General features: G+C 48.7%; 1 long non-coding RNA gene across 1 annotated transcript; it reads right to left on the bottom strand.

Moving 5' to 3' along the window:
• Positions 1-201: 201 nt before the first annotated feature.
• On the bottom strand, positions 202-8,053 carry LOC128566850 (uncharacterized). Its single transcript, XR_008374653.1, has 3 exons — positions 7,948-8,053; positions 5,822-5,987; positions 202-429 (listed from the first exon to the last, which is right to left on the bottom strand). It is a non-coding gene; the product is annotated as an uncharacterized LOC128566850 (long non-coding RNA).
• Between the last annotated feature and the right edge of the window lie 6,688 nt (positions 8,054-14,741).

The following is a 14,741-nucleotide window of genomic DNA, read 5'->3' as shown; positions in this document are numbered from 1 at the left end:
TATAAATTTTAGAATATGCAGTTAAGAATGCTTGACAGCAAAAGTCACCACCAAGGGGATAGGGAAAATTTAGGAAAGGCATTAATTAGGGGACATACCTGTGAGTGAGAGACCAGATAATATTGGTCTGACAATAGTCTGGTCCTAGCTCAGGACAAAGATCTGGAGAAACCAGACAGGTCTAAGGGTCATTCTGAGCAGCCTGGCTCAGCCACCGGGAACTCAGGCTTGGTCTAGGGGTTCAATCCAGGGGCAGAATAAAGAAATGAGGCCAGAGACAATGAAGGTTAAAACATGCTCGGTGTGCAAGACTGAGATGGCTGGGCCCGACAGTCCAGTGGTACCTGTCATTCATCTTCCCATACACAGTCTCCGCTCTGAATTTCCACGTTCTGCTTCCACACTGCTCTAGGGCTCCCAACAGCCCACCTAAGATGCACAACAAAGAAGTAGATGAGTGAGCAGAGAGCTTTTACCTTTAAGTAAAAGTACAGAAATTCAACTTACAGAGAAGTCATCGAACCCCTTCCGATATGGCCAAGGACGTGCCACTTGGGTTTTTTGGCAGGAGGGTGCTATTATCTGAATTTGTCCCCCACCCAAATTCATATGTTTAAATTTAGTTACAAAATCAATAGAATTAAGGGGTGGGACCTTTAGGAAGTGATTATTAGGTCAGGAGGGATTGGAGTCTTTATAAAAGGACTTGAAATTGATTGTCCCTTTTTGTCCCTCTGTCACATAAGGAGCAGCCCTCACCAGACACCAAATCTGCTGGCACCTTGATCTTGGACTTCCCAGCCACCAGAATAGTCAGACATAAATTTCTGTTGTTTATAAATTACTTAGTCTCTGGTATTTTGTTATAGCTGCCCAAATGTACCAATACGGGGGGGGGGGGGGTTGTATGTTGTTACTGTTTTTTTGTTTTTCGTTTTCTGTTTTTCAGGGGGCTTGGTCCAGCACCATCCAGACAGCAAGAACAAAACGATAATACTAATATGTCTGATGGGTATCAATGATGTTGTGAAGTGCCAGGCATTCTCACTGGAGCTGACGCTACAGCAGCAGAGAGACAAGACTAAGCGCCCTCAGCAAGATTACTTTCCAGCAGTGAAAGACCAGCAAAAACCAAAGTAAGGATGACAGTGTGAGGTGTTAGGAAGTTGTATTCTATGGACAAAATAAGACAGAGAATAGAGATTGAGGGTGTTTCTGGGGGTGGGGGTGGAGGTTCACTTTTAAGAACAGATGTTGGGCAATCCTACATTGCCCCATTGGAGGCAGCTCCTAGAGGAAGTAAGGAAGGTTCCTAGAGAAAGAACGTCCTAGAGAGAAGCGGAGGTGCAAAGAGGGGCAGAGCTGGTGCATTGAGGAACAAGGAGGCCAGTGGAGGTGGCTGGGTTTATCAAGGGGGAGAAGGCGGAGGTGGCCGTGCGGATAAAAAAAGCAGTCCCTGGATCTTGGACAAGCAGCACAGCCCCATATCAGAGCTTGATAGAAATGCAGAAGCCTAGGTGCCGCCCCAGACCCACAGTGTCAGAGCTGCCTCTCTCAGGATCCTCAGCAGCTCATGTGCACATTCAATTTGAGAAGGGCCAAAGTAGGGCCTGAGCCCCACTGTTAGGCCTTTGCTACTTACTTTGAACGACAAGGTCTGATACCACTGCAGGGTTCCAAACACAGGAGAAACACCACCTAGCCTACACGTTAGGAGGAGCACCCTGGCAAAGGGGGACAAGAATGGAATCCAGGAGCCAAAGGAAAGTCTCGGTCACCTTGTGAAAGATGGTGACAAACCTAGGTCAAGGGGGGTGATGACAGGTGTGCAGGTTTGGATATATGGGAAGGTAAGTTGACGGGACTCGCTGATGGATTGGATATGTAGTGTGAGAAACAGAGGGTCCCAGGAAGGCTCCAGAGCTTCAGGCTCGGCTACATTAATGGAACTTTCACCATGTGCCAGGCACAGGACTTCTGCTCCCTTAGCTCATGTAATCCTTGCGACGAGCGTCTGAGATCCACTGTTGTTCACCCCGGAGAGGTTAGGTTACACACATGGGCAGTGAGTGCGCCAAGTTATAAGCCTGGTGTGCTGCTTCCAAAGTCCGAGCTCCCCTGCCGCTCAAGGCGCAAGTCCTTCTGCCTCCAGAGCCGGGCACCACTCCAAATTGAGCAAGAGTGGGAACAGGAGTGGTGGCCCTGGGTCCACCGTTCACCACCTGTGCAGCCCTGGGTGAGTTGCTCAACCTCTGTGAGCCTCAGTTTTTCATCTGTAAAATGGGTCTAATAACACTTGATAGGATTAGGTAAAATACTAAATCTAAAACAGTGGACCAAGGCAGTTTGTCTGTTTCCAAGCTACTTTAAGACTTTTTACACACTGCATTATATTAAAAAAAAAGTCTGTCCCATGCGCATATACGTATATGCATAAAGAACTCAAACCAGATCATAGTCTACCTAGGGAGAGAGGGAAAGACAAAAGGACAGAAATGGAGCCACAGAAGTTGGAAAAGTGACTAAGAAGGAAGCAGAGAAGGCAGCCCCTGAGCAAGAGAGCAGGGACAATTTTCTGGATGGGGGCACAGCCGGCCGGGATGGCAAGGCGAGGAGCCGCAGGACCTGAGCCTGGGCAGACACATCGAGGCAGGTGCCCACCAGTCAAACATCAGCATTTCCAGCCTCAACAGGGCGATTGCTGCACATGTGGCATTTGTCCTGTCCTAAGAGTCCCCATAGAATAGCAACACTGGTCCTCTTTGCATTTTGCGACTCTGACCCCTGTCAATGAGGTAAAGGTGACAGTGCAGCTTTGCAGGGCTTTTGTTTCTTCCTGTTTTGGTTGGTGGTAGGGGGGACCCCAGCCAAGATACTTAAAATGACTCCATCTGTAAAAATATTCAGTCTCCTACTTAGCTCCATCAAGACGCATTCACTGACAGGTTTGAGACTGAAATTCTTGAGGGAGAGGATGACTCATCCCTTCACACGGGCATGTCTTTCTCCCACAATCACCAATTTCCCACCGAGATGCCAGGACGTGTGGCTAAGGGCAGCGGGTGAGGCTAAAACTGATCCAGGTGCAATGGAGCGGAGCCTCCAAGAGACAACAAAAGCCGTATGTGTCTGCTCTGTGGTCAACAGCGAGTCAGGGACAGTGCACTGTGACCTCAGACAGGAAGGTGAGGGTAGGACTCTCATCCCTGGGCTACCCTACTGTCCGCCTGTCATATTGCTGCCCCCAATGCCTACCTGTATGAATGAGGACAGACATCCCCCAGGGTAGAGACTAATTACAGAAGATTATGTACCCTGGCTTCACAAGGAATTCACTGGGAAGACAGCCATTAGTGCCAAGTATGCGCTCCTCCCAGGAGAATCTCACCACAGATCATTACTCATTTTAAGTTTCCCTTTTCAGTGACCCCTTCTTAACATAGGAGTTTTCATTTTTCAAAACAAATAATCAATTTGCCAGGAACACTAAGAAATGCTATAAGGAGAAGTGTTCTAACCACATTTTGGTTCTTTCTTTTAGCTGAATGTGGTCAGATGTAATGTCCAACAGCCTAAGATACAATTTCAATAGAAGCTGGTCTCCTTCATTAAAACGCCCGTTAATGTTCATCTTCGGTGTCTCTCTCACCTAAGCACGAGGTCCCCCTGTTCTGTGGACTAATGGATGCTTTGTAGTATACGCCATTTTATATTTGAATACTACACTTGGAGTCTTCTGTCAAGACCTAGGAGAGATTTTACCCCACTGCAAGCTAACAAGTTTCAGGGATGCTGGCAGAAGACCAGAGACTCCTGAATCAGAGATGAAAGACGTCATCACTCACAGCACTGTCACTTCAAAGAGTGTGAGCACATTTGTTCTAGTTGTCCTGCTCCTAGTCCCATGATATGACAGGAACAGATGGGCACTGCACACTCAGAGGGTTCAACAGCCACTGAGGAATCTGGGGCCAAAGGCCCAGCACTTTTTGAGTGAGCAGCAAACATCATGACAAGCAGCAGACAAGCCCTTCCCCCTCCTCCTGCAGAGTGAGCAGTTACTGAGTCATGCTGTGGATACCTGGCCTGCTTAGATGTCTGTGTGACTGGCTCAGAAACTGCTCAGCTTCAGGAGCTGGGTAAGCCCCAAGTCTGACAGCAAGAATGTGCCGGGATGCTCAGTGCCTGTGGGGACAGCCCCACTACCATCTTCCTGCAGCCAGGTGGTCCCTTCTCTAATCACTCCATTGTATGAGAACTTTTTTGTAATATGCATATTACTTTGTAGACACCTGAAAATCTGGCATGATAGCCGTATCTCCCAGGCAACCCATCTCTGTCATGAAAACATTACATCTCTCACAAAAGCAAATTAGAATTAAATATAAACCTTAGGGTTTTTCATCATTCTCATGTGTTTGGTCTAAGCTGAATTCATTATAGAGTCATTGGGGCCAAGAAAGGTATTGATAGCAGAAGTGGGGGTGGGAAGACAGAATACAGACACCCTATTGCTGTGTGTAGCTCTGAGAGCAGATAACTAACAAAGGTGTTGGGCGATGAGAGTGATGGGACAGCTCTCAACAGCACGGGTCACAGATGCTTTTAAAAAGTAGGGCGGAAGTTCATTACCTACATTTGTTTCTTTTCTGATGCTTTGACATCTGTGGATTTGCTGACCCTGGAGGGAAGGCCTATGCCAGGCCTCTAGCCAAGTCCTAGAGATCTTAAACAACTCACTCAGAAGCGTGCTTTTCAGATGTAAACCAACAAACCCGAGTCCACTCCCAAACCACTTCCTCTATTAGGCCACTATTCACCTGCTCTTATCACCCCAGGGCCAGGTACCAGATAAGTAGGAATACTCGTGCGCCACAGAGCCCACTAAAAGCATTCACACTAGCCAGTCCTGCGCCTGCTCACCCTGCCACACTCTCCCTCTGCCTCTGGCCCTTCCCAGTGCCCCCATGGCCTGGTGTGGCTCCTTCTCTTGGGAGCTGTGAGTAACAAACTATCCTTCCAGTGTCAGTCGTCTTCTGAGTAGTTGGGTTGACTGTTCCTCCAGTTTCCTATTACTGTACTGTATTTTAAAACAGGCAGTAATATTTGTACTTAGAGGAAGGCCCATGGGTGAGAGAATCCAGGGTTGTCATGTTAGAGCCTCCTCTGCAAGCACAGCAGTGGGGCTTTAGCTCATCTAATATTGATAGCACGGAGATTCAACATTGTAGCCAGCTGCCCCCCTGACATTCCCACTGGAGTGTTTCAGAGGTGTCTCTAACTGCATTGCACAAACTGCACCCCAGAGCTCTTCCCCTCGGCGTGCACATGCGCACGCGCACACATGCACACACACGCACACACACCCATTTCTCCCACCGCTCCTGCCATCCATTAAGTTGCTCAATTCATAAAATTTGCTGTCATCCCTCTATTTCAATCCCTCACCATCCCCATCAATTCTACCCCCAAGATATGCCTCAATTATACCATTTCTCTCCATCTCTATTGACTGGGGCCCACACTAGTGTCGCTGCTGGCCTGGACTATTGCCATAGGTTTCTCATCCATTTCTGTACACAATTGCCTGAACCACCTTCTTAAACTATAAATGACACACACTCACCCCCTCACTTAAAGCCTGCAGTTGTACTTAGAAGAGACTCATAATCCTTCCTGTGCAGGGTCTGGCCTTGACCACTTCTTCACTCTACTCTCACCCCTTTTCCTGGGCTCACTGTACTCCAGCTGCCAGCATTTCCTGGGCTCTTTTCCTGCCTGGAGTGTCCTGGTGATAGTGGTAGTCATCACTGGTTCTCACCGAGATTTCTGCTTCTCTCTTCTTTAGGGTTCATGTCCCCCTGAAATTAGGGCATAGCGTTTGTCTTGGCTGGTGCAATGTGGTGGAAAGGACAGGTGTCACTGCTGGCAGAGGCATCTGAGAGTCAGAGCGCGTTCCTCCTCCTCATGCTGTTCTCTGCCGTGTCCTGCAGGAAGATAAGTTTTTTTTTATTATTAATATTAAATCATAGCTGCGTACATTAATGCGATCATGGGGCACCATACATTGGTTTTATAAACAGTTTGACACATTTTCATCACACTGGTTAATATAGCCTTCCTGGCATTTTCTTAGTTATTGTATTAAGACAATTATATTCTACATTTACTAAGTTTCACATGTACCCTTGTAAGATGCACCGCAGGTGTAATCCCACCTATCACCCTCCCTCTGCCCATTATCCCCCCTCCCTCTCCTCCCTCTCCCCATTCCCCATATTCTTAGGTTATAACTGGGTTATAGTTTTCATGTGAAAGCCATAAATTAGCTTCATAGTAGGGCTGAGTACATTGGATACTTTTTCTTCCATTCTTGAGATACTTTACTAAGAAGAATATGTTCCAGCTCCATCCATGTAAACATGGAAGAGATAAAGTCTCCATCTTTCTTTAAGGCTGCGTAATATTCATGGTGTACATATACCACAATTTATTAATCCGTTCATGGATTGATGGGCACTTGGGCTTTTTCCATGACTTAGCAATTGTGAATTGGGCTGCAGTAAACATTCTGGTGCAAATATCTTTGTTGTAATGTGATTGTTGGTCTTCTGGGTGTATACCTAGTAGAGGAATTATAGGATTGAATGGCAGATCTATTTTTTGATCTCTAAATGTTCTCCAAACATCTTTCCAGAAGGAATGTATTAATTTGCATTCCCACCAGCAGTGCAGAAGTGTTCCCTTTTCTCCACATCCACGCCAACATCTGTGGTCTTGGGATTTTGTGATATAGGGTCAGAAGAGGAAGACAAGTTAACGGGGAGGTGCTGGTGAGATCAAAGCCTCCAGGAACGCTGAGCTGCAGACGGAGGGCAGCTGCCCTGAGGAGCTGCCCTGACTTTCGCCAACTAACGTGAGTACAAAGTACAATTTTATAATGTTAGGCCACGGAGATCTAATAATGTTGTTACCACCTATTCTGACCTGCACAGCCTGGCTTTTCATCCTTCCCTGAAGAAGCCTTTCCTGACTCTGCCTCGCAGAATCTCACACACACACGGACGCCATCCTGAATTCCTTCCTCCTGCTTGTTATTCTCTCATAGCCACCTTTATTCTTCCTTCACAGTCTTTATCACAATTTGTAATCACGTGTTTATTCCACATTTATTTGTTCCTCATTCTCCTCGCTCAGCAGATTGTAGCCTCCACCTGGGGAGGGACCATCTCTTATTGTTTACGTGGGAGGCTCTGCTGAGCCTGTGCACAGAGCCTGCCCATAATATACAATACTTCTTGAATTAATGAATGAGTGAATGAATACTCTAAAGAAAGGGGGTCCCTGTGCGTCCATCTCGTACCCCTCCTCCTGTCTTCTCTCTGCTCCCCTTCGCTATCCCTGCCCCCTCCTCTGCCTTGACTCTCTCTAGCCCCTTTCTTTTTCCTTTTCTTCCCTTCTTCTTTTCTGCTTTCGTCCTCGCCTAGGATGGTGATGCTCACCGTTAAGGAGCTTGCTCACCCCAGCCACAGAGGCCAAGCATTGAGATTTTTAACACAGAGGTGGACTGTCGGTCCCTAGGACCTAGAACCAAGACACATATTTGTGGTTTGCCCTGGGCTCTGAAGAAGACCCTGGTTCAATTTGCTCTGCATCTGGCACGTGGGCACTCACACAGGCACAGCCCTGGGCAGCTGGCTTCCTTCCCATGTGCTCCATCTCCAAGAGTAACAAGACATTCTCATGGTGCTCAGGCTAGAAATGCAACAGCGTCTCAGACTCCTCTCCCCGCCTTGCACATCTAAGCAGGCAGGGCTTCCTGCAGCCTCCACCCGAGGCACATCTCCTATGCCCCTTCTCTCCACCCACCACCCACTCTTCTGTGCCCACTCGCCCTGCTGACCCCACTGCTGCCCTCCTACCTGGTCTCCCGGGCTCGAAACTCACCGTGGGAGCCTGTGACCCACTCTGACTGTGCACACTTCTGCTTAAATTCCTGGCTCCCCTTGCAGCTAAAGTAAGAGGCACAAGCTTTGGCCTTCCTGCAAGGCCCTCCACTCCCTGGGCCAGCTCCACTTTGTCACCTTCCTCTCTGGCCACCTGCCCCTCACTCCCCAAATTCCTCCCATGTGGGACTCTGGCTGTTTTCAGAAGAAATTTTATCTTATCTTATGCTAAGACATTCCTCTTAAGGGGAGGACTGGCCGTGCTTAGCAAAATACCTAGATAAACCGCTTTGAAATAGAAGATAATTTTCTAAAGATATGGTTAGAAGGAAACAAACGAGAGCGCTGAACTGCACCTTTTAAGAAATGAGCAGGAAGTTTTTCCTTCTTTTCTTTAGTGCAGGATAGTGTACATATAGAAGAGTATGTCATATATGTCCAGCTTCCAAGATAATTGTCAGCCTCATGTGAGCAGAAGTTTGAGGTGAGGAGAAACTGGAAGGGAAGCCACAGGGGCGGGGCAGGGTGAGGCTGGCCCGGGAGCTGGGACAGACCAGGAGAATTCTGCAGAGCAGAAAGCCCGATGCTCACTCTGCAGCTGTCTGATGTGTGGTGCTTTGGTGCAACCATCCGACGTGGGCCCTTTTGCCTTTCTCTCAGTTTCCCACAGAAATTCCTGTGGGAATGGACTGGGGGAGTGTTGCAGGAAATCAAGGGTGATGGGTCCATCCCATGCGTGGGTTGACCTGGGACAGAGAAAGGACCAACTACAGATGCCAAGAGCAGAAAGAGAATTTTTTTAAAAACCCTGGAAATTGGTGTCAGGGTGAGGTCCAGGGTGCCAGATGGGGCAAGGCGTTTCCTGGACTCACATTCTTATGGAACAGGAACTTCCAAAATCATTCCTGTTCCATGTTAGGGAAAGGTGAATCCAAGGGAAGGGCACGTCACTCACTCCCGCATCATCCGTGTGCTCACTATACAAGTAGGTGTGTGTTGCATGCCAGGCACTGTGTGTGAACGGGAGAGACTGTGGGCACCAGGACCAGCCCGTCCTTGCCCTGAGATGCCAGGGTTTCTCCCTGCTGTGCAGCACAGGGCTCCTCTAAGCATCTGCCCCTGAGCCTCTGTGTGGAGGGTGGTTGGCTACGCTGCAGGAAGAAGATACCCCAGGCCCATCTGGGTCCTTGGCATAATAGACTCTTTGGTTTCTTTGTGACATTGACTTTGTGCCAATTCCATGATGTAGCATAACATTGTCACTGCTGTCTATTTTTGACAATTGCATAGAGCAAGAGAGACAGAGAAAGGGAATAAATAGATGATGTGAGCAAAGTTCCCCTCCTTCGGATGTTCTCTTTGTAGGACTCTGTATCCTTGTTGTCACCCCTTATGTTTGTGAGTAATGGCCATTGTCTACTAGGAAACATCCACATGAGCCTAAGTGTCAAGGATGTTGAGAGCTACGATACCCATTTGGGCCCATTTTGGGGACTGAATGCAGGTGCCACCCATCAAACTTGACCAGAAGAAATCCTCACAAAGAAACCCTGAGAGCATCCCTGTTCTGGTTCTGGTGATCGTTCTCTCTCTGCTTCTCCTGGGGTATTGGCTGTTATGGAGATGGGAGAGAGCTGAACTGGGACCAATCTGGGGAAATACCACGATGTCGAGAAATTCACTGGCTGTATAAGCTCTGAATTGAGTTAGAGACACCTGGTCTACTACTGGCCTACCCGGGAGTTGTAACCTGAAGTTTCATAAGATTCTGAAAATCGAGTTGTTTTCTGCCTTCCCCACAGAAGGCTCCCGGGACGGCAGGGAGAATACTGCAGGGACGGAAGCCCCATGTGACTGAGGAACGAATGGAAACTTCCTCAGCCTGAGCCCAGATAAGGAAGAGTGGGATAAACATTAAGTGGTGTCTTGGCTATGAGGACTGAGGGACATCTGCTCTCAGGATGTTGACACTTCTCTAAGAAGCAGCAACTGGCTGAAATCCAACATGCAGGAAGTTTGCTCCCAATGCTGGTTTCTGAGGAGACAAGACGGCACGTGCCACACCGACTTAGCCACTCCCACGGTGGTCACCTATAGCTTTGTTCCCAGAATTCTGTAGCAAGGCCAGCATGGGGACCCCTTGGGAGTTCACCTAAATGCTGGAGGCTCTGGAAGACCCTGGTTCATTGACCCTCTGTGAAACGGTCACTCTGTGAAATGTTTGCTTTCCAAGACAGAGTGCCTCCCAGCCCCCTGGCCAGAAGCATCTGCACAGCAGCTGCCCAGGGTGCAGGGACCCTGAAAGCCCTGGCTCAGTTTCCAACACAGGGTCTTCTGGCAAATGATGGTTAACAACCTACAAAGGAAGTTAGGCTTTTTACTCCAGCCACTTTACCATGGTCACGGCGAGATGTAAAATGCTAGACTCTGGTACCATTCAGAAGGAAGCTGAAAAGTGGGAAAGAACACCAATGTCCATTGCTTTGCACTTCCGGGTTTTTTTGTTTGTTTGTTTTTCTTCTTCAAATACCTCTAAAAGCTTCTGCCGCATCAAAAACAGCTTTTTCACTGAGTGAAATGCTACGGGAGGTGGTCTAGGTTGGGTGCCATGGGAGATACAGAAGGGGCATCAGACCCATGTGTGTAACCTCAAGAAGCTCCCAAAGTAACGGGACAGATAAAATGAGGGCATAATTATTACAATCTCCCACAGAAAGTGATCAACAGAGTTAAACTGCCGTGCTGAGCTAGAAGAAGAAAGAAAGGTTTTACAGGTAGGGTTGCCTGATAAAATACAGACACTCAGTTCAATCTGAATTTCAGATAAATAGCACTCTTTTTTATAAGTATATAACAAGCATTGCTTGTATTTAAACAATTATCCATCTTACAAGGGTATATGTGAAACTTAGTAAATGTAGAATGTAAATGTCTTAACACAACAACTAAGAAAATGCCAGGAAGGCTATGTTAACCAGTGTGATGAAAATGTGTCAAACGGTCTGCAAAACCAGTGTGGTGCCCCATGATCGCATTAATGTACACAGCTATGATTTAATAATAAAAAAATTATATATTGTTTAGCATTGTTCACCTGAAATTCAAATTCAGCTGTGTGTACTGGCTTTTTATGTGCTAAGTGTGTCTACCTGACTTATAGAAAACTTCATGGCAAAAGTAAAATTGTATCTGAGTTTTTAAAAATGAGTTAGACATGAGCTGGGGAAGAGTCCTGGGTGCTGCACGCTTGGGATGCTCCTCTGAGACTTCCCGCTGCACCCTCACAAAGAAAAGCCTGCAGGTTCACAAGATGACACGCAATGTTCTTTCCCCTGCCGTGCGCCTGGCCTGCAAGGAACAGGAGGGCTGGTCAGTACAGCTGTCAGGGTGGGCCTCACTGGGCAAACACCCCCTCATCCTCCTCACGGGGGACTGGGCCTAATGAATGGGGGCAATGGGAGGGGGAGGCCGCTATCTACAACACTGCCAGTTACCATGGCAAAGGGGGAGATTGCTGCAAGTGAGGCATGGGGCTTTTCAAATGCAGAAATAACACAGTTGCTTCCTCTCAAAAAATGCCCAAGTTCAAGAAGACAAGAAAATGCAATCCTACCACATGCCTGGGGGAGAGGAGCACACAGATCTTTGTGGAAAGACCACCTCGGTCAGCTCTGAATTTCTGTGGTACCAACAACCTGGTTCAAATTGCCAAGGACCCACCCTGCGTCAGGGGTTCCCTGATATCAAGAGTTTGCCAATGCTAGGGGCTGCTCCATGCCAGGGTCCTCCACCCACAAGGACCCCCTAGCACCAGCCTGTGCCCATACCCCCACTGCAGAAGTTCTCCAGTGCCAGGGACACCTCCCTCCAGCTGTTCCGGAGGAGGCATCCAGGTGCAGGGCTATTATATCCTGACATGTCGGCAAGTAGCTGTAGTCCCTGGCAGCCACGACCCCCACTTTGTTCTGTCCTAAGGGAGAATTAAGAGAGCCGACAGTGCCAGGTGATGGGGCAGCATCCTGCTCTGGAAAGGGAGAGACAGCCTCAGGTGGTTCTCCTAACCAGCATGGGGAAACCAGCTGATTTTCATGCCTGGAGCCCACAGCCCCTGCGGTGAACACAGGTGTTAGCTCCGTGTCCAGCTCTGTGGAGGCCAATGTGGTGATGGTTCCCTCCAGTCAGAACAACAGGCAACATGCCCAAGACTGACCCAGAGGGTCTCTTTTGGGCACTCCAAAGCAACCTGGCATTTAAAAATCACCAGGAAAAGGAAACGAAAAACACCCACCCGGATCCCTCCAGCTGGGGCCACCCAAGGCCCTTGTGGGTTTAGGAGGCTGCCTCTGGAAGAGGCGTGACTAATGTTGTTATTGCTGAAAGTGCCTGGCCACACGCCAGCAGCGCTGTCACCACCTCGCTGTGCCACAGTCAGGTGTAGACCAGAGACAAAGGGGCCTCTGTGCTCTGCAGGGACATGGATGCCCAGGGAGGAAGATACTGTTGGAGCCCGAGGAGCAGGTGGGTGGGTTGGGGCAGGGGCCAGCGGCAGATGAAAGGGGGACCTTGGAGCAGTGCTGTGGCTGCCAAGGATCACTCACACCTGAAAACAGAAGCAAAACCATCTGCTGCTGAGCTAGGTGGCCGTGGGCTAAGCAAGAGGAAGGAAGATGTGGGGGTGCAGGGTGTGGGGTGCAGTGGTGTGGGGGTGCAGGGAATACAGGCAACCATCCCTGTGTGCTGCAGCCTGCAAGGTAACAGATATGTCCTATGGTGCTGGACACTGTCACCCAGAGCCCTTGGTGAAGTGCCCGCTCTGTGCTAGGTTCTGCCTTCTGCCCTGCAAGTAAGTACATCCTACTAATTAGTGAATTTCGCCTTCACAGGTGCCCTATCAAATAGGGATTTATTATCCCCAGGTTACAGTGCATGAAACCGGGGTTCAGAAAGGTGAGCCATCAGCTCCAGATCACACAGCTGAGACAGAGGTTCAAATCCAAGTCCGTCCCATCTCAAACAAAGCCTGTCCCCAGAGCTGTAAGCTGCACTCCACCATACTGCAATAAATGCCACTTCCCTATTCGCAGAACAGGGCCAGCATGAGTGGAGTTTCACTGCATCTGGTGAAAATGGAAAGGAGAGCCAGTCATCAAGATACATGATATTTCAGTGCAAATCAAAATTAAAGCAAAGCATCCATAATGAGCAAAATTTCAAAACTAAATGGAAACAGGGCTCAGCCCTGTGCTTGTGCTACCCTAGGGTGAGTCCTCCCTCCCCTCAGTCCAGGCTGGTCCTGCCCCAAAGGGCAGCTCCCTCCTAAGCAAAGTTTTGTGCACCCCCATGCACAGCCTCCACGTCATTTTCATTCTAACTGTCAGGGGTCCCCACCTGGCCTCGCATGCCAGGGGGATTACAACAAGTGCTGCTGTGGGTCCAAGAATCTCCTCCACCCAGAGCGCTCCCAGTGGAGAAAAGTGCAAAGGACTTTGGTCTCCCAGTTTCCCCTCCCAATGCTAACTCTGCCCTTATGCTCAGGGGGATATTCCGCTCATAGCTGACTCTCAACAAACTCAAGCGATGAAGGTTTCAGGCAGTGGCTTGGTGGCTCTCGGCCTGGGTCCCACTGACTGACCAAAGAGAATATTTGAGCCGGGTACAGTTCACACCTGAAATCCTAACACTCTGGAAGGCCGAGGTGTGTGGATCAATTGAGCTCAGGAGTTCAAGACCAGCCTGAGCCAGAGTGAGACCTCATCTCTAAAAAAAATAGCCAGGTATCGTGGCAGTCACCTGTGGTCCCAGCTACTTGGGAGGCTGAGGCAAGAGAATTGCTTAAGCCCAAGAGGTTGAGCTTGCTGTGAGTTGTGATGCCAAGGCACTCTACTGAGAGGGACAAAGTGAGACTCTGTCTCAAAAAAATAAAAATAAAAATAAAGAGAATATTTGGGTAGAGTCCCATGGCATCACAGCTCACAGCAACCTCCAACTCCTGGGCTTATGCAATTCTCTTGCCTCAGCCTCCTGAGTAGCTGGGGCTACAGGTGCCCACCACAACGCCTGGCTATTTTTTGTTGCAGTTTGGCCAGGGCAAGGTTCAAACCTGCCAACCTCGTTATATGGGGCCGGGACCCTACCCACTGAGCCACAGGCGCCACCCAGGCATCTGTGTTCCTAAAAGTTCTGCTTCTGATTCCCAAATGCAGCCAGGAGTGAGAGGCAAGGATAAAAGGAATTACCCATCCTGGGTGGGGGCTAGGGCTTCATTTTCATAAGGGACTCCCCAAAATTAAGAAATCCTTTAAGACCCAGTTCTGAACTCAAATGATGAGATTCAGGCTTCACCAAGGACTCTTCCCAGTACCTCTCAATCATTAATACAGGCAGGTTCTTATTCAAAATGGTAACTGTAGCTCATGCCTCAATTATCCATCAGGAACAAGAGACCGTGACATTGAGAAAAACAGATCGATAGCAACTCCACTTTACTTGTTCAATGACCTTTACTCACCCAGCAGACAGCAAAGGTACTCCTTGTTCATCTTTGTATCCCCAGCACCTAACACTGTCCTGACTCGAGAAAATATTTGCTGAGTAGATGAATAAAGGATGAATCATTGCTCGTCTCTGTTATTTAGCCGTGTGTGTGACCCTGGATGGCACCTCACTTACACGACTAGGGGTGTGCTGATTATTGTTCCCCCATCTAGTCCCTCAGCACCTGTTCTCTGCCCTGGGGAGCTCACCTGCTAGACCATGTCAGGGGCTTCCTCCCTGTCTGTTCTGTCTGGGTGTGGC

This window comes from Nycticebus coucang, chromosome 15, assembly GCF_027406575.1.
Source record: "Nycticebus coucang isolate mNycCou1 chromosome 15, mNycCou1.pri, whole genome shotgun sequence".
Lineage (NCBI taxonomy): Eukaryota > Metazoa > Chordata > Mammalia > Primates > Lorisidae > Nycticebus > Nycticebus coucang.
The sequence above is the reverse complement of the archived record's forward strand: the minus strand, read 5'-3'. Positions and strand labels throughout refer to the sequence as shown.